The 26,230-nt window shown below is 45.5% G+C and overlaps 1 protein-coding gene across 4 annotated transcripts in view; it reads left to right on the top strand.

Moving 5' to 3' along the window:
- Nucleotides 1-116: 116 nt before the first annotated feature.
- nrxn2a (neurexin 2a) overlaps nucleotides 117-26,230 on the top strand; it is a 402,746-nt gene continuing 376,632 nt past the window's right edge. For 3 of the 4 annotated variants that reach the window (XM_045690105.1, XM_045690104.1, XM_045690106.1), the window contains exon 1: nucleotides 117-825. The gene's annotated coding sequence lies outside the window, so the exon portion shown is untranslated. The remainder of the gene's footprint in view (nucleotides 826-26,230) is intronic. The other variant, XM_045690103.1, reaches the window with a different exon arrangement.

A 26,230-nucleotide genomic window follows, 5' to 3' on the forward strand; every position in this document is an offset into this window, starting at 1 on the left:
TCAACTTACCCCTATATTTCCCTTGACGGAGTGATGCTGAATATGGGGGGAAAAGGCCACAACTTCCTTCCCACTCTCCCCTACTGAAACAAGGTTATTACTGAGGGAGATTTCCAACCCATATGACCTTGTCACACTGCATTAACAGTTTTGTGGAACAGATGGAGCACGGCTGTAGCGGCTCCCAGGCCAGTTACCGTGTGTGTAGCATTTACATGCATTAAGGCCAGAGAATGTTGCATGTGAAATAGGCTACATAACATGAAACATTTAAAAAGGAACAATGAAAAGGTTTGGTGAAGTTATATTCAAAATGCTCATGCTGAAAGTTGCCACCGTCATAACAGCTGCCCTTGAGTTAACAATGAATTTGGTGGTTACGATAATGCTCTCAAAATGTTCCAATGCTGTGGCTATATTTGATCGGATAATGGAGATACATTAACGGTGTGATTGTCCTCCATGGCAACGCACATGTAAGTTTAATTGGGAGTGCAAATGATTGGTCAACTGCTGCTGACCGCGCTCTCAACCATATACGGAACAATCAGCACCGGTGAGTACGGGGAGTGATGCTTCTGCTGCTACCTTCAGTGCGGCGTAGGAAGACAACCATTGTCTAATGCGGAGATTCAGGTGGATCGGCTGGGCTCATAACGGCATGTGAGTCTGAAGTCTGTCCTTCCGGAAGACGAAGAAGTCTGCAGCATATCACCTCCATGAAAATATTCAAAAGACCGCAGGAATTCTGCCCCGAACCCCGGGATAATTCTAACAAACCACGTTGTCTTTCTATCGGGTGTTGGAGCACAGAATAATGCCCAGGTGAGATCACTGCACATTTCTCTGGGGAATGACCTCGATACATAAACATTGACATATTGTTCCATGTGTTGCAGTGAATATTGTATCCGTAGACTCCGAACCGTGGTTTGATTTTGCAGGACCGATGTCTGTCACCAGACCTGTGATTGTCTGCACTAGCCTACACAGATATCCTGCTTTCCAATCATTAAATCATCATTGTCTGTCGTCAAACCAAATCAAATGTATTTGTCACATACACATGGTTAACAGATGTTAATGCGAGTGTAGCGAAATGCTTTTGCTTCTAGTTCCGACCATGCAGTAATATCTAACAAGTAATATAACCTAACAATTCCACAACAACTACCTTATACACACAAGTGTAAAGGAATGAATACGAATATGTACATAAAAATATATAAATGAGTGATGGCTGAACGGCATAGGCAGGATGCAGTAGATGGTATATACATATGAGATGAGTAATGTAGGGTATGTAAACATATAAAGCGGCATTGTTTAAAGTGGCTAGTGATACATTACATCAAGATGGCAAGATGTAGTAGATGGTATAGCGTACAGTATATACATATGAGATGAGTAATGTAGGGTATGTAAACATTATATAAAGTGGCATTGTTTAAAGGGGCTAGTGATACATTTAATTACATCAAGATGGCAAGATGCAGTAGATGGCATAGCGTACAGTATATACATATGGGATGAGTAATGTAGGGTATGTAAACATTATATAAAGTGGCTAGTGATACATTGATTACATCAATTTTTCCATTATTAAAGTGGCTGGAGTTGAGTCAGTATTTTGGCAGCAGCCACTCAATGTTAGTGATGGCTGTTTAACAGTCTGATGGCCTTGAGATAGAAGCTGTTTTTCAGTCTCTCAGTCCCAGTTTTGATGCACCTGTACTGTCCTCGCCTTCTGGATGATAGCGGGGTGAACAGGCAGTGGCTCGGGTGGTTGTTGTCCATGATGATCTTTTTGGCCTTCCTGTGACACCGGGTGGTGTAGGCGTCCTGGACGGCAGGTAGTTTGCCCCGGTGATGCGTTGTGCAGACCTCACTACCCTCTGGAGAGCCTTCCGGTTATGGGCGGAGCAGCTGCCGTACCAGGCGGTGATACAGCCCGACAGGATGCTCTCGATTGTGCATCTGTAAAAGTTTGTGAGTGTTTTTGGTGACAAGCCGAATTTCTTCAGCCTCCTGAGGTTGAAGAGGCGCTGCTGCGCGCCTTCTTCACCACGCTGTCAAGTAATAGGACATGCGTTATATTTATGCTATAAATGAGGCTTCTCGAAGTCTTTTCATTTCTTTCTGTATTGACTGGGTTAGAGCAGCATCAATTGAGGGGAGAGGACAGTCAAACTCATAGATATATATATCTATGAGAGCATAAAGTCGCTTAATTGCATGCGGTAGTAGTGGCTTGGCAAGCTTGCCCGCAGATTTGGCTTGTTTGCTGGCTCACATCACGCAATGGTGAATAGTGTGAATTAGACGTTATTACGTGTAGTAGCCTATAGACAGATGTAGGCAACGGGCCAGTTTTACACATGAAACTATTGTCAAGGTGATGCTCTGTGTTTTAGGTGATGCACAGTCCCTCCAATAATGTACAGTATAATCATGACCATTTTTTGTCATTTCATCGCGTTCGTTTCCTCTGGAATGAAGTAAGCGTCCGATCCAGACATTGGGGAGACTCTCTCTCTCACACACCTGGGGGCATCTCCCTGTCTGTGAGAAGTAACTGACCGTTAACACATGGGGCCACTTCAGGCCTCTGGTGGTGCAGCAGGGCCTCACTCACTCAGACTTGGAACTGCAGCACACTGACAGGTTAGCCTCTAGGGTGATCAAGCAGACTGATTACGTGTTATGTTTAAATAGCTTACAGATAGGATTTGTTTGATTTTTGTCTTTCAGGGCCATCTGATTAGTGGTCAAACGTAGCCTACAGCTATCTGATAATCAGCCCTGTTCAAACAGAGTAAAGAGGTAGCCTATCGGATACAGAGGAAGCTTCTTATTCCCACAATTACATATTTTTGTTTGTGTTGATCCTTTCTTTAGCCATTTATCACTTGAGATAAAAATCATCTCTTTTCAGGAGAGAGGCCTGACCAGAAGGGCAGCTTGAGTATAAAAACAACACAACAATCCCATAATCTGGACGTGTCATACAACTCCATATAGAGCATGTGAGGAGGTGGCTCTGGAAGGACCAGGATGACTGTTGGATTCCTTCCCCCATGTTCCTTCTCTTTCTCACAGTGCCACTAATGCCATGTCTTCTTGCCCAGTGCTAGTGTTTTAATTGCCGTGAGAAGGGAGCAAATTAACAGTGTAGACGTGACAGAGATTACCTTGTAATTGTCTAATGGCCAGTGGCAATCAACATGTTAATGGGAATGAGTTAATTATCAGGGAAGGGATGGCAGGTAGCCTAGCGTTTAAGAGCGTTGGGCCAGTAACCAAAAGGTTTCTGGTTTGAATCCCCTGATAAGAGCAACTGCTAAATTATTAAAATGTAAATGTATGATGGAGCGGGTAGAAAGAATGATCTTATTTTCACTGGTCTCTCTTTCGGTTGCCATACTGTGAATCCAAACAATAGTAAAACACACTGATTTCTTAGTTCTATTAATCTCTATCTAGAAGCAGATGATAGGACTGCTGCTCTACTCAGTGCGATGGTGTCTCATTTCAGCACCACACTTGTGGACAGCACCCCTGTGCTGTATGTCCCAGCCTTTGGGACATAAGGCTGGGACATACAGCCTTATGAGCAACAGTTTGCATGTGGAAAGCTGCTGGATGTCTTTACTTGACCACCCTAAGGACGTTACTGCAGTGAACATTGCACCGTCTGTTGTCCTAAGAAACATGGTTGCTTCATGCTCCAGAGCTGTGATGCATTAGAGCTGATGTTATTTTCTCTGTCACATCACAGCCGGCAGAGTGGTGCCTTCATCTCACTGGAACTGTTTCTGTTGTATTTATAATGAGGAAGACTCAGCCTTAGACTGTTGCCCGTTGAGGGATAAAATAAATATATATATTTATGCAATTCGTTTTTTTTTATGAAAGCTACTGGATAGCCCTTTTCATCATGTACATTCTTGATATAATTGTATAATTTGAATGACAGCTGTAGAGAATTAACTAATGCAGCAGTATTTGGTTTGTAAGTAGATGTTATTCTCTTCAGAAATGTTTCAGTCAAAGCATATCAGTCAATATGCATTGAAGGAGACAGGGAGTAGTGCTTGAGGTAATGATGAGCCCAATTGGAGATGACGTGCGGGTGGTGTGTGTGTGAGTCGGCGGGGTTATAAACACCATGTGTCACTCTGGCTTGTGTGTCTCCTTCTCCATCATGCCCCACCAAGGTCATGTCCACAGACTGAGCACAGTGGCCCTGGCCCACTGCACTCCTGGCCCTGCCAGAGAAATGGGCCCTGCCCGGAGAGCACTGCTGCTTTTAATCAGGCCTGACGCGTGACTCAGCCGCATGCCAGCTGCACATACAGCCAAACAGAGATCGCTTCCCTGGATGACGAAGAGGAAAAAAGGTCACTGTTGAGATATTTGTTTCTCTACACCTTCAGGGATCACTGCTTTATGTGTTTCATTCTGGGGCTTTGGCTCTGTTGAACTTTGCTTACTAACTGGAGTGATTTGCTTAATGCCGTAGGATCCCATGTGCACATGACAATAATACAAGGCATTATGTTGAAGGGAGCGGTTTGGAGTCGGGAGGAACACTATTGGTTGAAATCCCATGTGGGTCACTGTGCTATTTTCTTGAGGAAACACTTGAGATTGATTGTATTTATATCCAGAAGGATAATGTTAAAATCTAGGAAGAGTGGACATTGGAGATGACTGAAGAAAACAAGCTGCACTAACAGCTGATTGACAAAGGGTATCTGATTGTACCTATCAGAAACAGAGAATAACAGGCCAAAATAACTGCAAGTCATTATGAATCCTGAGAGGCTGCTTAGAGGCCACGTAGACGGAACAGATCTGGAGAATAGCGAGAGGAGGAGATCTGGAGAATATCGAGAGGTGGAGATCTGGAGAAAGCGACAGAGGAGGAGATCTGGAGGAGAGAGCAAGAGAGAGGAGGAGATCTGGAGGGGAGAGAGAGAGAAGGAGAGGAAGATAGCTAGAGAGAGGAGAGCGAGAGAGAGGAGGAGGAGAGAGAGAGAGGGAGGAGGAGATCTGGAGGAGAGAGGCAGAGGAGGAGATTTGGAGGAGAGAGCGAGAGAGAGGAGGAGGAGAGCGAGAGGAGGAGAAGGAGGAGAGCGAGGGAGAGGAGGATATCTGAGGGAGAGGAGGAGAGAGAGGGAGAGGAGGAGATCTGGAGGAGAGAGAGGGAGAGGAGGAGATTTGGAGGAGAGGGAGAGGAGGAGATCTGTGGAAGAGAGAGAGAGGGAGAGGAGGAGATCTGGAGGGGAGAGGGAGAGGAGGAGATCTGGAGGGGAGAGGGAGAGGAGGAGATCTGGAGGAGAGAGAGAGAGGAGATCTGAAGGAAAGAGAGAGAGTAGGAGATCTGGAGGAGAGAGAGGAAATAATTTGGAGGAGAGAGTGAGAGCGAGGAGAATATCTGGAGGAGAGAGCGAGGGAGGAGATCTGGAGCAGAGAGAGGAGAATATCTGGAGGAGAGAGATGGAGAGGGAGGAGATCTGGAGGAGAGAGAGTGAGGAGGAGAGAGAGAGTGAGGAGGAGAGAGAGAGAGTGAGGGAGGAGGTCTGGAGGAGAGAGAGAGAGAGAGTGAGGGAGGAGGTTATCTGGAGGAGAAAGAGAGGAGAATATCTGGAGGAGAGAGAGTGAGGAGGAGAGAGAGCGAGGGAGGAGATCTGGAGTAGAGAGAGCGAGGAGGAGAGAGAGCGAGAAAGGAGATCTGGAGTAGAGAGAGCGAGGAAGAGATCTGGAGGAGAGAGAGAGCGAGATGGGATATCTGGAGGAGAGAGAGAGAGAGGAGAATATCTGGAGGAGAGATAGCGAGGGAGGAGCGAGAGGAGGAGGTCTGGAGGAGAGAGAGCGAGGAGGAGAGAGAGAGCGAGGGAGGATATCTGTTGGAAAGAGAGCGAGGGAGGAGATATGGAGGAGAGAGAAAGCGAGAGAGGAGTTCTGGAGGAGAGAGAAAGAGAGGAGGAGATCTGGAGGAGAGAGAGAAAGAGAGAGGAGATCTGGAGGAGAGCGAGGAGATCTGGAAGAGAGAGAAAGAGAGAGGAGAATATCTGGAGGACAGAGAGAAAGAGAGAGGAGATCTGGAGGAGAGCGAGGAGGAGATCTGGAAGAGAGAGGAGAATATCTGGAGGACAGAGAGAAAGAGAGAGGAGATCTGGAGTAGAGCGAGGAGGAGATCGTAGGAGAGAGAGTAGAATATCTGGAGGAGAGAGAGAGAGCGAGGCGATCTGGAGGAGAGAGAGAGGGAAGAGATCTAGAGGAGAGAGCGAGGGAAGAGATCTAGAGGAGAGAGCGAGAGAGGAGGAGATCTGGAGGGGGGAGAGAGAGAGAGGAGAATATCTGGAGAGAGAGAGAGAGAGAGAGAGTGTGAGGGAGGAGATCTGGAGGGGAGAGAGAGAGAGCGAGGGAGGAGAATATCTGGAGGAGAGAGAAGAATATCTGGAGGAGAGATAGCGAGGAGGAGAGAGAGAGAGAGTGAGGGAGGAGATCTGGAGGAGAGAGAGAGAGCGAGGGAGGAGAATATCTGGAGGAGAGAGAGAGGAGAATATCTGGAGGAGAGAGAGAGCGAGGAGGAGAGAGAGAGCGAGGAAGGAGATCTGGAGTAGAGAGAGCGAGGAGGAGATCTGGAGGAGAGAGCGAGGAGGAGAGAGAGAGCGAGGGAGGAGATCTGGATGAGAGAGAGTGAGGAGGAGATCTGGAGTAGAGAGAGGAGAATATCTGGAGGAGAGATAGCGAGGGAGGAGGGAGAGGAGGAGATCTGGAGGAGAGAGAGCGAGGAGGAGAGAGAGAGAGAAGGAGGAGCTCTGGAGGAGAGAGAGAGCAAGGGAGGATATCTGTTGGAAAGAGAGCGAGGGAGGAGATATGGAGGAGAGAGAAAGCGAGAGAGGAGTTCTGGAGGAGAGAGAAAGAGAGGAGGAGATCTGGAGGAGAGAGAGAAAGAGAGAGGAGATCTGGAGGAGAGCGAGGAGATCTGGAAGAGAGAGAAAGAGAGAGGAGAATATCTGGAGGACAGAGAGAAAGAGAGAGGAGATCTGGAGGAGAGCGAGGAGGAGATCTGGAAGAGAGAGGAGAATATCTGGAGGACAGAGAGAAAGAGAGAGGAGATCTGGAGTAGAGCGAGGAGGAGATCGTAGGAGAGAGAGTAGAATATCTGGAGGAGAGAGAGAGAGCGAGGCGATCTGGAGGAGAGAGAGAGGGAAGAGATCTAGAGGAGAGAGCGAGGGAAGAGATCTAGAGGAGAGAGCGAGAGAGGAGGAGATCTGGAGGGGGGAGAGAGAGAGAGAGGAGAATATCTGGAGAGAGAGAGAGAGAGAGAGAGTGTGAGGGAGGAGATCTGGAGGGGAGAGAGAGAGAGCGAGGGAGGAGAATATCTGGAGGAGAGAGAAGAATATCTGGAGGAGAGATAGCGAGGAGGAGAGAGAGAGAGAGTGAGGGAGGAGATCTGGAGGAGAGAGAGAGAGCGAGGGAGGAGAATATCTGGAGGAGAGAGAGAGGAGAATATCTGGAGGAGAGAGAGAGCGAGGAGGAGAGAGAGAGCGAGGAAGGAGATCTGGAGTAGAGAGAGCGAGGAGGAGATCTGGAGGAGAGAGCGAGGAGGAGAGAGAGAGCGAGGGAGGAGATCTGGATGAGAGAGAGTGAGGAGGAGATCTGGAGTAGAGAGAGGAGAATATCTGGAGGAGAGATAGCGAGGGAGGAGGGAGAGGAGGAGATCTGGAGGAGAGAGAGCGAGGAGGAGAGAGAGAGAGAAGGAGGAGCTCTGGAGGAGAGAGAGAGCAAGGGAGGAGTTCTGGAGGAGAGAGAAAGAAAGGAGGAGATCTGGAGGAGAGAGAGAAAGAGAGAGGAGATCTGGAGGAGAGAGAGAGGAGGTGATCTGGAGGAGAATATCTGGAGAAGAGAGAGTAAGAGAGAGGAGATCTGGAGGAGAGCGAGGAGGAGATCTGGAAGAGAGAGAAAGAGAGAAGAGAATATCTGGAGGAGAGAGAGAAAGAGAGAGGAGATCTGGAGGAGAGAGAGAGAGCGAGGGAAGAGATCTGGAGGAGAGAGCAAGGGAAGAGACCTGGAGGAGAGAGCGAGGAGGAGATCTAGAGGAGAGAGAGCAAGTGAGGGAAGAGATCTGGAGGAGAGAGAGAGAGCGAGGAGGAGATCTGGAAGAGATCTGGAGGAGAGAGCGAGAGAGGAGGAGATCTGGAGGGGAGAGAGAGAGAGAGAGAGAGAGAAGAATATCTGGAGAGAGAGAGAGAGGGAGAGAGAGAGAGAGAGAGAGAGGAGGAGGAGATCTGAAGAAGAGAGGGGGCGCTCTGGAGGAGAGAGAGGTGGAGATTTTGAGAAGAGAGAGAGAGGTGGAGATTTGGAGAAGAGAGAGAGAGGAGGAGATCTGAGGAAGAGAGAGAGAGGAGGAGATCTGTGGAAGAGAGGGAGAGAGGAGGAGATCTGTGGAAGAGAGAGAGAGGAGGAGATCTGAGGAAGAGAGAGAGAGGAGGAGATCTGAGGAAGAGAGTGAGAGAGGAGGAGATCTGAGGAAGAGAGGGAGAGAGGAGGAGATCTGAGGAAGAGAGAGAGAGAAGGAGATCTGTGGAAGAGAGAGAGAGAGGAGATCTGAGGAAGAGAGAGAGGAGGAGATCTGTGGAAGAGAGAGAGAGGAGATCTGAGGAAAAGAGGGAGAGAAGAGGAGATCTGTGGAAGAGAGAGAGAGGAGGAGATTTGGAGAAGAGAGAGAGAGGAGGAGATCTGTGGAAGAGAGAGAGGAGATCTGAGGAAGAGAGAGAGCGAGAGGAGGAGATCTGAGGAAGAGAGAGAGAGGAGGAGATCTGTGGAAGAGAGAGAGAGGAGGAGATCTGAGGAAGAGAGAGAGAGAGCGAGAGGAGGAGATCTGTGGAAGAGAGAGCAAGGAGGAGATCTGTGGAAGAGAGAGAGAGGAGGAGATCTGAGGAAGAGGGAGAGGAGGAGATCTGAGGAAGAGAGAGAGAGGAGGAGATCTGTGGGAGAGGAGGAGATCTGTGGAAGAGAGAGAGAGAGAGGAGGAGATCTGAGGAAGAGAGAGAGAGAGGAGGAGATCGAGAGAGAGAGAGAGAGAGAGGAGTATATCTGGAGAAAGAGTGAGAGGAGTATATCTGGAGAAAGAGTGAGAGGAGATCTGGAGAAGAGAGAGAGAGCGAGAGTAGGAGATTTAGTGGTTCTCAGGATGCAGCAACACATTGGATGTGGGAGTGTGTGGCTCTCTGGGAAAAGCCAGTGTTTAAATGAGCTTAAACCAGAGAGAGCTAGACATCACAATGCTATGTTAGATATACTGGCCACATAGCCTGTTGTAATGAGTCAGTTTGTCTTTCTAGTCCAATTTGCATAACAAGTCATAACCCAATGCAGTGAGTATTGGAAGGGACTTTGCATTTTCAGTAAGTTTACACAGGAAACTTGTGTATGAGTTGCAATAATAGTCGTATGTACAGGATACGCATGGTACACACCATCCAATGAAATGCTTACTGGCAGGTTCCTTCTCCACAATGGAACAACAATAAGTAATAACACAAATATAAGAATAGGAACATAAAGTAAATGGCTCAGTAGAATAGAATACTTTTTTTTGCTGCATAAGTTTAATACAGGAAGGCACAGTTTGTACATGGATTTAGCACAGGTGTTGTGAACTCACACATTTTTGTTTATTACATGTTAACTGTGTCAAGCATCACCATGAGTTGTGTAATAGGCTGATAATGAAACCTAATAGTCGGAGGAGCAAAGACGCTAGTGGTGATACTGTGTGGAGAAAGCAGTCCTGTCTCTGTTTAGCTCCCACCCCGGGAAGTGTAACGTTACGTTGAAACTGTATTTCCGCTGATACACCACTGTTACTGTGTGACCCACAGGAGGGCAGAATACTCCAACTGTGCTGTTAAATAAAATGTGGCCAGTGTAGTCTATGCCCTTAGAGATATGAAACAGGATATCAGCCTGTCAGGCTAATACATTATGCAGGTACACCGTAGTCCATGGAAACAAATGGCAACCCCAACAGAAATGCACCACTGTTGGCCCACTGCTGTAAAGCAGATTTAGAAAGGACCCATCAGTACTGTGTTGTTAGGGCCAGTCATCCTGGGGATCAGATGTATTAAAGCCATGGCAAACACAGCCATCATTCAATAAAGACTCCCAGTCTCCTCTGACAGAAAGCAGCAGGAGGAGAATGGCTTTGTAGAAGAAGAGCATGATTGAAGGACAAGGAGGCAGAGAAAGGATTCACCTTTTACAAAACAAGGACCTGGGATAAGATGAAGAAGAAGAAGGGTCTGCTGTTTCTTCCCCAGTCCCTCTTGCTTATCGTGTCACATTGATGCTAGACCTGCGATTTACTTGGGCGCAATCGGTCAGTGAGTGACGCATCAGGCAATGTGTAAATCTTGAGATGTTTAGCAGCTGTCTGGGTGTCCATCCATCACATTGCTCTGTGCGGGGCACAGGCACCGCTGGTGAGCAGGGCCATGCTGGTAAAAGCTGGAGCACACTCCTCTATTTCAATTCACACTGTCTGTCTCTGCAGGCCGTCCCCCTGGGAGAGAGATTCATGCTGATTTGGAATAGTATACGCACAGAAAAACCCATCCCTATGCCGCATTGCAAAAAATGCCTGTGCCCTCCCTTAGGATGTCTCTTCTAAAGCAGCTTGTCTCGAGTGTCTTCCTGCCTGCGTGTAGATCCTCCGTAGCACATCGATGTCACTGCTCACCCATCCCTTGCAAGGCTCTCAGATTCTGGCTAAGATGCCGTAGCCAAACGTTTACCCCTGCTGTTGTGGTGCAGAACTCTGAGGAGGTGATGTGTGAGAGAGGATGAGGGTTGTTTGTTGCCTGACGACTCACCCTGAATCAATTCCTCTGCTATCAATCGCTACATACGTTCAGTCTGAATCTGCCATCCTAGGAGACGTTTGTGTAACGTTAAAATGAGGGGCGCTCTACAACACCAATTCATCAACGATTGGATCGTCTCGAACCAATCTAACTAATCAGAGTATCAGAATTGATGAAGTCATCATGTAGGCCGGCTCTGGCCCAACCCATCGGATTCTGGGACCAATCAGAACGGTCAGAATGTTCTTTGTGTTCTACAAATCATAGGGGAGGGAGGCAAATCCAGACTCATCGTGGAGAAGGAATGTCAATTTTTCCGGAATGGTGTGGATGGGTAGCCAGACTAAGTTGTTTGCTGCACACGAATTCATTGTTTGATTTGGCTTATTCTGCTTCTAGGAACTAGACACGGTCCTGTTTTGTTTTGCGTTTTTTTCGAGGATGGAATTACACTTTGCACTGTAGTTTATAATGGTCTTTGCGTTGGAGGATGCTTTTAAGGAAATCTCAGCAATTCAAAAAATCTTGTTAAGAGTTGTGGAAAAACACCACGGAATGTATTTCATAATCACTCCAGTTCTTTTCAGAATGCTTGTTCATGTAGTTGGGCAATTTGCATATCCTGACTTAGGTGCTGAAGTGGAAATTTGACAGATGCGCAATTGTGGTTGAGTTTCAGTGAGAACCACTGCAGTGATCTCTGATACCTGCAAATCGTAGCTATTTTCTCCATGGCAATTTTCTGTATGATTCTTCTGCGTTAGTGGATGTGTTTTGACAGTAAAGAATATTAACTCTGCCCAATGAGCACTACTTCACACCCTCTATGTGGGAGTGTGTGAGGAAGAACGCTGAGTTTGAATGCAACACCGCAAGATGCACTACAGAATTCTTTGTAACCTTGTGTTATTCCGTAATGGGGCTTGACTTCACTACCTGTGTGTGGGCCTGAGTCACATTAACTGTTGAACAGTAGCACCACTGTGCTCTTTTATCTGAAAAGATGGTCATTCTTTTTGTTTGGGGTCCTATAGGACATATGCTAGTTATACTCTAACATTCAGCCACAAAGACACATTTAAATTCATTGTAATTCCCTGATACTTAAAGGGATACTTTGGAATGTTGGCAATGAGGCCGCCTTGGACGAATCCTCGAATGCGAACATATTCAAACCGTTCTGATTGGTCCCAGAAATCGATGGGTTGGACCAGAGCTGGCCAACACGACTCATGAATCATGTCATTTTGACGTCAGCACAAACAGGTTCAGACTGTATGGAGCAATCAGCGGAGCGGAAGTCAATTCAAGTTGTCAGGCAAAGGTTTTAGGGCCAGACTCTGCAGAGTTTGACAAGATTGTTACTTAAAATCTGGATGGTATTGTAGAGGGGACATACAGGTGTAAAAGGCCAGCTACTGGTCTTGTTGATGCCTAGCCTGATTAGTTAGTCTGTGGTTTAATGACCCATGTTGATGCCTAGCCTGATTAGTTAGTCTGTGGTTTAATGACCCATGTTGATGCCTTGCCTGATTAGTTAGTCTGTGGTTTAATGACCCATGTTGATGCCTAGCCTGATTAGTTAGTCTGTGGTTTAATTACCCTTGTTGATGCCTTGCCTGATTAGTTAGTCTGTGGTTTAATTACCCTTGTTGATGCCTAGCCTGATTAGTTAGTCTGTGGTTTAATTACCCTTGTTGATGCCTAGCCTGATTAGTTAGTCTGTGGTTTAATGACCCATGTTGATGCCTAGCCTGATTAGTTAGTCTGTGGTTTAATGACCCATGTTGATGCCTTGCCTGATTAGTTAGTCTGTGGTTTAATGACCCATGTTGATGCCTTGCCTGATTAGTTAGTCTGTGGTTTAATGACCCATGTTGATGCCTTGCCTGATTAGTTAGTCTGTTGTTTAATGACCCATGTTGATGCCTTGCCTGATTAGTTAGTCTGTGGTTTAATGACCCATGTTGATGCCTAGCCTGATTAGTTAGTCTGTGGTTTAATGACCCATGTTGATGCCTTGCCTGATTAGTTAGTCTGTGGTATAATGACCCATGTTGATGCCTAGCCTGATTAGTTAGTCTGTGGTTTAATTACCCTTGTTGATGCCTTGCCTGATTAGTTAGTCTGTGGTTTAATTACCCTTGTTGATGCCTAGCCTGATTAGTTAGTCTGTGGTTTAATTACCCTTGTTGATGCCTAGCCTGATTAGTTAGTCTGTGGTTTAATGACCCATGTTGATGCCTAGCCTGATTAGTTAGTCTGTGGTTTAATGACCCATGTTGATGCCTTGCCTGATTAGTTAGTCTGTGGTTTAATGACCCATGTTGATGCCTTGCCTGATTAGTTAGTCTGTGGTTTAATGACCCATGTTGATGCCTTGCCTGATTAGTTAGTCTGTTGTTTAATGACCCATGTTGATGCCTTGCCTGATTAGTTAGTCTGTGGTTTAATGACGCATGTTGATGCCTAGCCTGATTAGTTAGTCTGTGGTTTAATTACCCTTGTTGATGCCTTGCCTGATTAGTTAGTCTGTGGTTTAATTACCCATGTTGATGCCTTGCCTGATTAGTTAGTCTGTGGTTTAATGACGCATGTTGATGCCTAGCCTGATTAGTTAGTCTGTGGTTTAATTACCCTTGTTGATGCCTTGCCTGATTAGTTAGTCTGTTGTTTAATGACCCATGTTGATGCCTTGCCTGATTAGTTAGTCTGTGGTTTAATGACCCATGTTGATGCCTTGCCTGATTAGTTAGTCTGTTGTTTAATGACCCATGTTGATGCCTTGCCTGATTAGTTAGTCTGTGGTTTAATGACCCATGTTGATGCCTTGCCTGATTAGTTAGTCTGTTGTTTAATGACCCATGTTGATGCCTTGCCTGATTAGTTAGTCTGTTGTGGAATTCCCCTATTGATGCCTAGCCTGATTAGTTAGTCTGTGGTTTAATTCCCTTTGGTGAGTCGTAATCTTGGTCTTCCCTGTATTACATTTTGTGTCCTCTCATTTGGTTATATGATAAAAATGTTCCTCCCAGAGAGGACTGAGGAAATTGTTTTTGAAGAACTCCATTGGTATTTCCTCTAAACTCCTCTACACACACACACACACACACACACACACACACACACACACACACACACACACACACACACACACACACACACACACACACACACACACACACACACACACACACACACACACACACGAATCACGCAAACACTCACACAAACACACACACACACACACAAACAACATAGTCTATACATTGTTTCTCCTAGGATTGTTTCTCCTAGGCAAGGGTAGCGGGGAGGGGTTGCATTGCTGCTAGTGTTAACACAATGACATGCTAGCTGTTCCCATAGACTGCCAGTCATTGAGCCAATGACTATCCCTTTAAAAGCTTGTGTCGACAGAATATATATATATATATATATATATATATTTATGCGTGTATATATATATATATATATATATATATATGCGTGTACTGTATATATAAAGAATTACATCATATTTTCTGCAGCGGTGGCAACAATATGAATGAATATAGGGGACCCCCGGGCTATACCATTAACAAGCACACATACAGTGCCTTCGGAAAGTATTCAGACCCCTTGACTTGTTCCACATTTTGTAACGTTACAGCCTTATTCTAAAATTGATTAAAAAAGCAAATGTATTAAAAATTTATTACAGAAATACCTTACTTACATAAGTATTCAGAACCTTTGCTGAGACTCAATTGAGCTCAGGTGCACCCTGTTTCCATTGATCATCCTTGAGATGTTTCTACAACTTGATTGGAGTCAACCTGTGGGGAATTCAATTGATTGGACATGTTTTTAAAAGGCACACACCTGCCTATATAAAGGTCCTACCGTTGACAGTGCATGTCAGAGCAAAACCAAGCCATGAGGTTGCAAGCTCCGAGACAGGATTATGTCGAGGCATATATCTGGGGAATGGTACCAACATTTTCTTCAGCATTGAAGGTCCCCAAGAACAGTGGCCTCCATCATTCTTAAATGGAAGAAGTTTGGAACCACTAAGACTCTTCCTAGAGCTGGCCGCCCGGCCAAACTGAGCAATTGGGGGAGAAGGGCCTTGGTCAGGAAGGTGACCAAGAACCCGATGGTCACTCTGACAGAGCTCTAGAGCTCCTCTGTGGAGATGGGAGAAACTTCAAGAAGGACAACCATCTCTGCAGCACTCCACCAATCAGGCCTTTATGGTAGAGTGGCCAGATGGAAGAAACTCCTCAGTTAAAGGCACATGACAACCCGCTTGGAGTTTGCTAAAAGGTACCTAAAGACTCCCAGACCATGAGAAACCAAGATTGAACTCTTTAGCCTGAATGCCAAGTGTCATGTCTAGAGGAAAAATGGCACCATCCCTACGGTGAAGCATGGTGTTGGCAGCATCATGCTGTGGGTATGTTTTCCAACGACAGGGACTGGGAGACTAGTCAGGATTGAGGCAAAGATGAACGGAGCAAAGTACAGAGACATCCTTGATGAAAACCTGCTCCAGAGCTCACCCTGAATCAATTCCTCTGATATCAATCGCTACATACATTCAGTCTGAATCTGCTATCCTAGGAGACGTTTGTGTAACGTTAAAATGAGGGGCGCTCTACAAAACCAATTAATCAACGATTGGATCGTCTCTAACAAATCTAACTAATCAGAGTATCAAAATTGATGAAGTCATCATGTAGGCCGGCTCTGGCCCAACCCATCGGTTTCTGGGACTAATCAGAATGGTCAGAATGTTCTTCGTGTTCTACAAATCATAGGGGAGGGAGGCAAATTCAGACTCATCGTCTAGAAGGAATGTCAATTTTTCCGGAATGATGTGGATGGGTAGCCAGACTAGGTTGTTTGCTGCTCGCAAATTCATTGTTTGATTTGACTTTTTCTGCTAAAGACTCTCAGACCATGAGAAACAAGATTATCTGGTCTGATGAAATCAAGATTGAAGTCTTTGGCCTGAATGCCAAGCGTCACCTCTGGAGGAAACATGACACCATCCCTAGGGTGAAGCATGGTGGTGGCAGCATCATGATGTGGGTATGTTTTTCATTAACAGGGACTGGGAGACTAGTCAGGATCGAGGCAAAGATAAACGGAGCAAAGTACAAAGAGATCCTTGATGAAAACCTGCTCCAGGACGCTCAGGACCTCAGGCTGGGGCGAAGGTTCAACCTTCCAACAGGGCAACTACCCTAAGTACACAGCCAAGACAATGCATGAGTGGCTTCAGGACAAGTCTCTTAATTAATGACCTTGAGTGGCCCAGCCAGAGCCGGACTTGAACCCGATCTAACATCTCTGAAGAGAGCTGAAAATAGCTGTGCAGCAACGCTCCCCATCCAACCTGACAGAGCTTGAGAGGATCTGCAGAGAAGAATGGGAGAATCTCCCCAAATTGAGGTGTGCCAAGCTTATAGCGTCATACCCAAGAAGATTCAAGGCTGAAATAGCTGCTGTAATAAGCTGGCTGTTTTGCAGCGCCTGCTTACCGGCTCCTCTAGAAGACATCTGATGTGTGTTTATGCAGAGCCAAGTCTACTTTCTAATTCTTGACTTCCACACTTAGTTCTTTTCCCCAAACACGTTATAAGTGTCAGTCCACCCAGGCCCTGTCGTCTGTGTAGAGTGATACCACTTGGGACCAAGGGCCTCCTTTTCAGAAGTACCAACATGTGTAGATTCATGCATTTCAAAAGGTCTGTGTAGAACTTGTGAAGCATGCAATGGTATCGCAAGTTGCAGGAGGGCCTACTGTGTAACTCATTCAAATGAAGTGCAGTGCCAAGTTTTTGAAATGTTATGGAATTTTTTTGGTGCTGTCAAAATGTCACCCCCTACACTCTCAGAAAAAAAGGGTTGCTAAAGGTTTCTTCAGCTGTTCCCGTGGGATAACCTTTTTGGATTCCATGTAGAACCCTCTGTGGAACATGGAACCCAGAAGGGTTTTACCTGGAACCAGAAAGAGTTATTCAAAGGGTTCTCCTATGGGAACAGCCGAGGAACCTGTTCTAGATGGCACCTTTTTTTCCAAGAGTGTAGTTTGTACACAGCCCTACACCAACAACCATACACTACCATGATATGAAGAGGTATAAAGATGATCAGGTCGCTAGTGAACATTCTGTATTTACAGAGTGATAAGCTGAAGGTTACATTGTGTCCTGGGAAACAGAATAGGAGCCATGTTGTAGCAGACAAAAATACAGTCAAGCACAGGCGTCTGGTGACACCTTAATTGGGGACGATGGGCTAACATCAGGAATGGAATCTATGTCATTTAATCAAGCACATCAAACGCATGGTTCCATGTGTTTGATAGCGTTCCATATACTCCATTACAGCCATTATTATTAGCTGTCCTCTCCTCACCAGCCTTCTGTGCAGTCAAGGTATGAGAGTGAGGAGGCTGGAGAGGACAGTTGGAGCACAGTTGAGATGCTAACTGATTCAGAAGGCCAGTTTTGCAGTGTGTTTTGGCTGCTCTCTTCTAGATCTCGTGTCTTGTCCTGGCCATTGCTTTGAACAGACATGCCCAGTAGTGTTCGCTCATTCAACACATGGAGAGCAGCCTATAGACCTCCTTAAGAATGCAAATTACTCCAGGCTTGCATATGGCAGGAAGTTAGCAGCTGCAGCGGAGAGGAACAGATCATACTCCACCTCTCTTATCGCCTCTACCCAAATACTGCTGAGATGTTTCTGTCCGCCATGGTTCCAGATGAGAGAGGCAAAGTAAGTGTCTCTCATGGAATTAGAATGATGATGTTAAATACATCAGGGAGGGAGCAGCTCTTACTCATTGTTCCAAAATGGAAACAGTGTGAGTCCATTACGGAAGAAGGGCTGTTTCTCTAAGCCCGCATGATACATGAGTCAGCCTTCCTTAGGAAAATGGAATAACATTCACATCAGTGTGTAAGTCACATCTGTTGCTCCCATTTCCAGTGGAACTGGACTATTTCCTTTCAAGATGGGTTTTTCATTTGGAAAGTTGATATTTAAGTATTCTGTTGATTGAGTGTTCTGTGTGTGTGTTTTTGTTTGTGATGCCAAACAAATATCATCTGTATCAGTGCTACCATCTGTATCGGTGCTACCATCTGTATCAGTTCTACCATCTGTATCAGTTTTACCATCTGTATCGGTGCTACCATCTGTATCAGTTCTACCATCTGTATCAGTTCTACCATCTGTATCAGTTTTACCATCTGTATCGGTGCTACCATCTGTATCAGTTCTACCATCTGTATCAGTTTTACCATCTGTATCGGTGCTACCATCTGTATCAGTTCTACCATCTGTATCAGTTCTACCATCTGTATCAGTTTTACCATCTGTATCGGTGCTACCATCTGTATCAGTTCTACCATCTGTATCGGTGCTACCATCTGTATCAGTTCTACCATCTGTATCAGTTCTACCTTCTGTATCGGTGCTATCATCTGTATCAGTGCTACCATCTGTATCGGTGCTACCATCTGTATCGGTGCTACCATCTGTATCGGTGCTACCATCTGTATCAGTTCTACCATCTGTATCAGTGCTACCATCTGTATCGGTTCTACCATCTGTATCGGTGCTACCATCTGTATCAGTTCTACCATCTGTATCAGTTCTACCTTCTGTATCGGTGCTACTCTCTGTATCAGTTCTACCATCTGTATCGGTGCTATCATCTGTATCAGTGCTACCATCTGTATCGGTGCTACCATCTGTATCAGTTCTACCATCTGTATCGGTGCTATCATCTGTATCAGTGCTACCATCTGTATCGGTGCTACCATCTGTATCAGTTCTACCATCTGTATCGGTGCTACCATCTGTATCAGTTCTACCATCTGTATCGGTGCTACCATTTGTATCAGTTCTACCATCTGTATCAGTTCTACCTTCTGTATCAGTGCTATCATCTGTATCGGTGTTACCATCTGGATCAGTTCTACCATCCGTATCGGTGCTACCATCTGGATCAGTTCAACCATCTGTATCAGTTCTACCATCTGTATCAGTGCTACTATCTGTATCAGTTCTACCATCTGTATCGGTGTTACCATCTGTATCAGTTCTACCATCTGTATCGGTCCTACCATCTGTATCGGTGCTACCATCTGTATCAGTGTGAAGTGGGGGTTGAAATAAGAGCAGGTAAGGTAGAACGTGCGGGTGGTGGGCTGGCTTGTGGATTCATCATTACTTTTATAAGTTTGCATGAACATGAGGCGTTTGAAAGTTGATGGTATGAAGAAATTCACAGGGAATTTCTATCAAATGATGAATGACATTATTTGTCATCTCTGCAGGTGGTAGTGTTTGCATGTCTTGTTTTTCCATAAGGAAAGAGAAACGGTAACTATATTATTGAGGGGAATGTCCTAATATGTGAAGATAGATGTGAAGAGATATTAAATCTACATTTTCTGCAGAAATATGCAAATCTAGACTTCTGGTTTTGTCTGTAGAATGTGTCTTTAACTGGGACTCCAATACCTTGTAAGGAGGCCTCCATATCCTATTCAGGGTTTCTATCGTGCACGGACTGTCCCCTCCCTCAAAACAAGCCATCTCTTTTCATAATGTTAACTCCAGCCAAAAGACACTATCAATTGGGCTAATGTTCCCCTCCAGAATATGGTGCTAGAAGATTGTCATTTGGTGTTTGTGTTAAAGTGGCTCGGTTTGGTCTTAGGGCCGTGCAGATTTCAAACTGATACTTAACATGTATTGTACAAATTAATATTCACACTGAAAGGAATTGCTAGTATTTATTTATCTCCATCACAATACAAGACTGGCTGCGAGACAATGGGAGTATTATATTGTATCGTCTAACAGCTAGTTTCATCCAAGGTTGAGCGCAGGGAGGGAGGGAGAGAGGGAGGGAGAGAGGGAGGGGGACAGCCACCCACTTCTCCTCTTTATACAGTACATTTCTGTCTGCTCCGCTTCCTCCAAATCGGCATAAAACCAAACAGACAACGAGCATACCACTGTGTACACACAGAGAGTTCCTCATTGAGTCCATGTCCATGCTGCTGCCAACTGGGATTCACTGGTTATCATTCATCCATACATTTACGTACTGTGCATACATAGTAAACTATATTGGAACTAGAAGGAGAAAATGGGCACTTGAAATGGGTTAAGAACCCAGGAAATAGATGTCAATTCCTATCTTTCTATGAACTATTTTACCAGTGTGTGTTCTATGGCCCCATCTCTGTATTCATGTTCAGGAAATGGTTTCTGTCAATATATTGGTATGGAGTAGTAGAGTATAGACCTTGTCCACAGATGAAAAGCTTCAATTCAGAGATGACAGGAGAAGTGTAGGCAGGGTGTGATGCGACCCCTGGCAGGCTGGAGAGAAGTCTGAGAACCCGAGGTGAAAAGGTTGTGTGTGGAGATGACGAATGCGGGCAGACGAGAGTATCAATTGAAAGGGAAGGCCATACAGGGATGTATTCCTTTGTAACCATAATTGGCAACATGGAGGTTGTCTTCTTTCTCTCCTTCTCCCTTGGGCCTTTGCGTTTTTATGGGGTCGTGACTGAGGATCATAAATCATGTTCCTGGTGTATGGCCAGCCTAAGGATAGCCTGTCGAGCTGTTCCAGGAAATATCATTTTCTGCTCCTGATGGATAGTGACATTCCAGGGTAGAGAGAAATTATGGGACAATCTCTCCTTATCTCTTGGATCCCTCCATCACTCACCATTTTATCACTTTAAATATATTCCTCCACATATCATTTTTCCATGTAGTGTCATGAAAATGGATTATAGCATTACAACGTTTTCAATGGTCAGTCAACATTTTCCTTGATACCCTCAATACCCTTTAAACACAGTGACAACACCCAGGAGGGTTGACTTTCATGTTCTACAGTGGGGATGCACTGCTCTTGTTACCGTGTTGGGTCCTAGCTACGTTTCAACACAATCCCCAGTGAAAGCTATTTGTGTGAGGCTATCAATGGATGGAAGTGTCATCTGCACATGTACTGTATATCAGAGGGCTGAGTGATTTTCTTTGTGAACAGTCATTTCTCTAGAAGCAAACTAAATATTTCCTCCAGCCGGGCTCTGTGGTAGGCCTGTTATCAGTCCAGGCTCTGCAGTAGGCCTGTTATCTGTCAAAGCCTAATCTTCTGCTCTGTTTCACAGCTGTCCACATGACACAAGTTGAAGATATGCTTTGGGGACATATGGATAGTCCTAGCCTACATTACTTTAGGGCTTACCATACATACATATTATGTGTTAACCCCACGTAGTCTATCCCATGAATGTCTGATTATGTTTTGCATATTGAATGAGGGCAGCAGCATCTAGAGACCAGACACCATAATGTTCTATGCATAGCGCATGAATCAAAGAGCATAGCAGTGTAGTCGCTCTGGATAAGAGTGTCTGCTAAATGACTAAAATGTCAAATGTAGTCGTTTTTGCAAGCAGACAGGGCTCTTCCAGTTCCAGTGTGACAGTCTGTCCCATGTGGAACTAGACGGAGGTTGTGCACACAGAAACACCCTCAGCAGAGAGCCATTTAGCCTCAGTGGGGAAGGCACTAAGGCAGAGGGTTCATGTTCCCACACACCCTCAGCTGCCTGTGTCCCCAACACAATATGGCAGACAACATGAGCCAGCAGGAGATGAGCTAACCTCCCACAGAGCTGCCTGTGTCCCCAACACAATATGGCAGACAACATGAGCCAGCAGGAGAGGAGCTAATCTCCCACAGAGCTGCCTGTGTCCCCAACACAATATGGCAGACAACATGAGCCAGCAGGAGAGGAGCTAACCTCCCACAGAGCTGCCTGTGTCCCCAACACAATATGGCAGACAACATGAGCCAGCAGGAGAGGAGCTAACCTCCCACAGAGCATGCTGATGATTACCTCTTCTCCCCAACCACTACAGTTATTATCCGGCACTGCCATGGGGGGATTGGACAACATTACTATTATGAAGGACTGTATAGGACAAATGGAAAAGATATGACTCCTCCTATTCTGAGGTTCATCCAGGGCAGAGAGAGGAAGCTTACTGTGTTCTTTACAATGGAATTTATATAGAATCAGTGGTTATGAATTAGTGTGTGTGATTTGTGCTAAATCCCACAAGTGTACTTCACTCAAGCGTTTGCCATTAAAGTGAACACATGTAAGAAAGATTAACAGATCATTTGTGGTGTAATGATTGTCTTGGTAATCAAACTCACAGCAGTGCAGTACAAGGGACTTTAGGGCTGACACAATTACCGTGTAACTGATGCTTATGGATGAAGTCCGTCGTTAAAATAAGCGACATAATCGTTTTTAATTTTGTAATTAAAAAAAATGTTTTGTGTGTGGTACGAACAGCTGACTGATGACTGGACAGCCAGGCATTCGTGTGGCAATTTGACAGATAAACTCAAGGGTACACTGGCAATGGCTGCCTGGTATTGTGATGCTATAATTTCCATGGTAATGTAGAATGTTCATTCAAATGATGTTAACTGATGTGGCTCATGCAATTGAATGTATTTTATGTCATTAGAGTTTAATCAACAAATCACAGCACATATTGATGGGCACACTTCCTACTTTTACTTCCTGCTTTGCTCCTCGCAATGGCTACCAGTCCACCCATTATGCCATCATTGACTTGAATGGGGACACATGTTCTTTTCATTTTATTTCCATGGCAGCCAATTACCGTCATCCAAAATGCCATGACCGTCACAGCCCTAGCCTGGACTTACAGTAACATTATGACTACTATTGTGCCCCCCACAGTGCATCAGCGATCTGAGTTGAAATAGCTCCAGTTAACTCATAACACTTCAGGTTTCACACACCCTCCAGATCAGTGCGATTACATGACTACTCAGTTAGCTAATGGTCTTAGCACTATCCCAGATGCGGTAATGTCCAACTGAACTGCTAACCCCTCTCCACAGTTCCAGTATCCAGGGCTACTGCCAGACCAGTCAGAGCACCATGAATAATGCACTCATCAGCCCCTTACGGCAGTACAGATGAGGATAGGCTACTACTGTAGTGTTAGACACTTGTGTGGTTTAGCAATATTAATGATGGAGGAAGTGGAATTCAAGTTTATTTTCAGGAAGTGGTTATGATGAATGATTAGACGCTCATTATTCCAATACGGTGTAAAATGTAAATAATGAGTTTATTTTACCAGGTAAGTTGACTGAGAACACATTCTCATTTACAGCAACGACCTGGGGAATAGTTACAGGGGAGAGGAGGGGGATGAATGAGCCAGTTGTAAGCTGGGGATGATTAGGTGGCCGTGATGGTATGAGGGCCAGATTGGGAATTTAGCCAGGACACCGGGGTTAACACCCCTACTCTTACAATAAATGCAATGGGATCTTTAATGACCTCAGAACACCCATTTAACGTCCCATCCAAAAGACAGCACCCTACACAGGGCAGTGTCCCCAATCACTGCCCTGGGGGATCGGGATATTTTTTAGACCAGAGGAAAGAGTGCCTCCTACTGGCCCTCCAACACCACTTCCAGCAGCATCTGGTCTCCCATCCAGGGACTGACCAGGACCAACCCTACTTAGCTTCAGAAGCAAGCCAGCAGTGGGATGCAGGGTGGTATGCTGCTGGAAGTTTATATAGTCAGTGTCAGTCGGTATACTGTACAGTTCACCCCCTGATGTATTTTATGCAATGGCGTGGGACTGACGTCAATGCATGCACATAACCAGAGCCCATACTGTAGTGTACAGAGTCCAGAGTGTCACGTCCTGACCATAGAAAGCTCTTATTTTCTATGATAGAGTAGGTCAGGGTGTGACTGGGGGGGGTTTTCTAGTTATTATTTTATATGTGGGGTTCTAGTTTAGTTTTTCTATGTTTGGTTGATTTGTATGATTCCCAATTAGAGGCAGCTGGTAATCGTTGTCTCTAATTGGGGATCATACTTAAGTAGCTTGTTTTTCACTTGGGGGTTATGGGATATTGTTTATGTGTAGTTGCATTGTTAGTCACGGTTCGTTTATTCTTTTTGTTTTGTATTTTTCGAAAGTTTCACTTTCTAATAAATTATGTGGAACGCTACTCACGCTGCGCCTTGGTCTGACCATTATTATGACGAACATGACACAGAGTCAGTTAAACATGTTTTTGAATTACAGTAGGTGAACTCTACTGCATGTATTTCAGGTACTCGTAGCTCCAGTCAACTGTATGAAGTACACAGTGTATCCACCAGTAGAGGCTGCTGAGGGGAGGCTCATGTCTGGAACGGAGCAAATGGAATGGCGTCAAACCATGTGTTTGATGTATTTGATACCGTTCCACTGATTCCGCTCCAGCCATTACCAGGAGCCCGTTCTCCCCAATTATGGTGCCGCCCCAGATGTAACGTGTGTGTCCCTCAGAGCAGTATGGGATGTTGTGCTGATGAACAGACACATGTGTACAGCGTGTTTAAAAGGGTTGCAACAGTTTGTTGTGGAGCGGAACTGAAGGGAGCTAATTAAATGAAGTCGGCTCAAAGCAACACGGCTGTAGCACGGCCCCTGTATTACCATTTATCGACTGAGAAGGTACAGTTGACGTAGGTCAATAAACCCTACAGCATTTCAGCTTTCGATCACCATCTGCATTCATGACTAATCCACTGTACATCATGGTTGCTGCCCCATATACATAGACATGGAATCACTGGCCACTTTAATAATGGAACATTAGTCACTTTAATAATGTTTGCATACGGCTTAACTCATCTCATATGTATATAGTGTACTCTATTCTACTGTATTTTAATAAATGCACTCTGATATTTCTCATCCTAATATTTATATATTTCTTAATTCCATTCTTTTAGATGTCTGCATTTGTAACATGGGTCGTATAAAGGGGAACAAGGCGCAGCATGTAAAGTGCTCATATTTCCTTTTAATGATAACACTTAAACAAAATAACAAAAATGACAGCCAACAGTTCCGTCAGGTACATAGACAAAACGGAAAATACTACCCACAAAACCCAGGAAGAAAAACCCCTACTAAATATGATCTCCAATCAGAGGCAACGAGGACCAGCTGCCTCCAATTGGAGATCAATTAAAAAAAACAACAACATAGAAAAGGAAAACCTAGAACATAGAAATAGAAAACATAGAAAAACACAAAACACCCCCTGTCACGCCCTGACGGGCCGCCGCGGGCCGCCGCTGGAGGTTCCGGACTGGGGAGCGCCGCTGGAGGCTCCGGACTGGGGAGCGCCGCTGGAGGCTCCGGACTGGGGAGCGCCGCTGGAGGCTCCGGACTGGGAGGCGTCATAATAGGTTCCGGACTAATGACTGTTGCTGCTGGCTCCATGCCATGGATCGTCTCTACAGGTTCCGCGCCAAGGATCATCACTGGAGGCTTCTTGCCATGGATTATCTTTACAGGTGCCGGGCCATGGATTATTCCTACAGGCTTCGTGCCATGGTTTATCCCTACAGGCTCCGGACCATTTATAATCCCTCCATGCTTTTTGCAAAGGATTATTTTGTCAGGTTCCAGGCCATGGATTACCTCTTCAGGCTTCGTAACATGGAATATCCCTACAGGCTCCGGGCCATGGATCATCACTAGAAGCTTAGTGCCATGGATCATCTCTACAGGCGTCGGACCATCGATTATCACTGGAGGCTTTGTACGTGGAGCAGGAACCAGTCTCACCGGACTGGGGAGACGCACTGAGGACCGAGTGCTCAAAGCAGGCACCGGCCGTACTGGATTCTGGAGGCGCACTGGAGGGAGAGCGCGAGGAGCAGGCACAGGATGTACTGTGCCTCTCGTTCTTCCCAGGTAGGCTCCGGTATCTCTCGATTACCTGGCCCCAGGTCCAATTTCTCCTCTCCGTCCACTCACTATGTGACCAGGTGTCCATTTCAGCCCGGGCACGCCGCTTGATCCAATCATGGTGGGTAGTTCTGTAACATGGGTCATATAAAGGGGACCAAGGCGCAGCGTGTAAAGTGCTCATATTTCCTTTTAATGATAACACTTAAACAAAATAACAAAAACGACAGCCAACAGTTCCGTCAGGTACATAGACAAAACGGAAAACAACTACCCACAAAACCCAGGAAGAAAAACCCCTACTAAATATGATCTCCAATCAGAGGCAACGAGGACCAGCTGCCTCCAATTGTTGATCAACCGCCCCCAAAAAACATAGAAATAGAAAACCTAGAACACAAACATAGAAATAGAAAATATAGAAAAACACAAAACACTGCCTGTCACGCCCTGACCTACTCTACTATAGAAAATGACATCTTACTAGGGTC

The sequence above is a fragment of the Salmo salar genome, chromosome ssa11 (assembly GCF_905237065.1).
Source record: "Salmo salar chromosome ssa11, Ssal_v3.1, whole genome shotgun sequence".
NCBI lineage: Eukaryota > Metazoa > Chordata > Actinopteri > Salmoniformes > Salmonidae > Salmo > Salmo salar.